The sequence below is a fragment of the Papio anubis genome, chromosome 1 (assembly GCF_008728515.1).
Source record: "Papio anubis isolate 15944 chromosome 1, Panubis1.0, whole genome shotgun sequence".
Lineage (NCBI taxonomy): Eukaryota > Metazoa > Chordata > Mammalia > Primates > Cercopithecidae > Papio > Papio anubis.
Window position 1 is genome coordinate 216,545,671 of NC_044976.1, and position 1,532 is coordinate 216,547,202.

Here is a 1,532-nt window from a genome sequence, read left to right on the forward strand (position 1 = left end):
AAAACTTCTAAAACTGTTAAAAAATTAAATATTTACAATGATAGTGGCAGACACCAACACACCTCTATCAGTAATTGACAGATCAAGGAGGCAGAAAATTAGTAACAATATAGTTTAACACCACAGTATCAATCAACTGAATTTAATTAGTATTTGCAGAATACTTTAACCAACAACAGCCAAGTACACATTCTCATAGAAAATCAATGAATATTCACCAGAAGAGACCACACTCTGAGCCATAAAATGCATCTTAACAAATGTAAAAGACTAGTTAACATATAAAGTATGCCCAAAAAACATATTAAAATTAAACTAGAAAGCAATAACAGAAACAGTTGTAAAGCCCTTAAATAATTGTAGACAAAACAACAAAGTTCTAAATAACACAAGAGTCAAAGAAAAATCTCTAGAGTAATTTAAATATTTTGAAAGAAATAAAATAAAACTATATCATATGAAAATTTGTGGAATACAGCACAAGCAGTGCATAGGGGGAAATTTAGTGCACTGAATGCATATACTCGAAAGGCTGAAAGATCTAAAATCTGTAACCTAACCTCCCACATTAGGAAACTAGAGAAAGAAAGTACATCTAAATCAAGCACAGAAAATAACAATGAGAGAAGACATCAATGAAAATGCAAACAGGAAATCAATGGAGAAAATCAACATACAAAATGCTGGTTTTTCATAAACATTGATAAAATTAATAAGCCTATAGTGAGGCTAGAAAAATAGAAAAAGCATAGAAATGACTAATTAGAAATAAAAGAGGGGCCATCACTACTAATCTCATGGACATCAAAAGGCCAGTTTCATAACCAGAAAGTTGATAACTTAGTTGAAAAAAACCAGTTCTTTGAAAGATGCAATCTCCCAAAAGTCACACATGGAGAGATAAACAATATGACTAGGTCTATATGTATTAAAGAAATCGAATCAATAACTAATAATTGCTTACATAAGAAAAAGAGGTCCAGATGGTCTCACTGGTGAATTGTGCCAAACAGTGAAAAAAGAAAACAGAAAAACTGACACCAATAAGCCACAATCTCTTCCAAAAAATGGAAGTAGGGTAAATACTTTCTAAATTCACTCTATGAGGTCAACATTACCCTACTACCAAACTACATGGATACATTACAAAAAAAGAAAATTATAGACAAAGAAGTCTCATGATCATAGTTGCAAAGATTCTCAACAAATACAAGCAAAGTGAATCTAAAAATGTATTAAAAATTATACACCACAACCCACATGGGAATTACCACAGATGGAAAAGGCTGATTCAAAATTCAGAAGTCAAGTAATGTAAACCATCACATCAGAAAACTAAACAACAAAAATTATTATATTAATAGTTGTAGAAAAACCATAGGCAAAAAAAGGGAAAATATATTGAAATTAAGGAAAAAGAAATTAAACTGTCTTTGCTTTCAGATGATATGATTGTCTATGTAGACGATTCCAAATAATGAAGAAAGAACTGCTGGAATTAGTAAAAGATAATAAAAAGGTTGTAGAATATG